Genomic DNA, 719 nt, shown 5'->3' with positions numbered 1-719 from the left:
AGACATGTGGTGTAAACAACAAATGGATGTATTAGTTTAACGCTCGGGAATAGAGAAAGTCTTTGAAGTTTCAAGCTACGCTCTTCAACTGAAAGGAACACAGAAAGAAACAAGGAGAAAAAAAATATAAATGTAGTGGTCAGCGAGCTATCATGGCGAATATATATATGTGCAAATCCAGAGCCAACTCTTCGCCTTCAATCCCAACAGACCATTTGTGTCTGACCTGTGACGGAACCTTCCGAGCATGCATCAGACTGAACGGTCGCAACCAGATGCACCATGTCCAATCGTCTCCTCCCATGTGATATCATTTTTATTGTCGGCAGCAACAGACGAACTAATGTGATATAATGCATGTGTATATTTTACGTTAGAATATATGTGTATGTTTGTAGGTGTTTTAATTTGGTGTGTGTATGTGTGTGTGTGTTTTATTAATATTTAGTTGTATTTTTGGATGTTAATGTCTGTGTGTGATAAAGTACATATGAAACAAGTAAAAAATACAAATAATGATAAATAGACTCTTTCCGAGCAATTCATTCTATTTACTATCAATTAAATATTTAGAATTCTGTGTATACACATGTGAGTGCATGTATATATAGACATAATTGTATCTGTATATTATTATGTGTTTGTATTATACATGTGTGTGTGTGAAGGGGTATATATATAATGTATAGATGTATATGTAATGTGACTGTGTGTATGTA

Source organism: Octopus bimaculoides, chromosome 21, assembly GCF_001194135.2.
Source record: "Octopus bimaculoides isolate UCB-OBI-ISO-001 chromosome 21, ASM119413v2, whole genome shotgun sequence".
NCBI classification, from domain to species: Eukaryota; Metazoa; Mollusca; class Cephalopoda; order Octopoda; family Octopodidae; genus Octopus; species Octopus bimaculoides.
Note: the sequence above shows the minus strand (reverse complement) of the source record.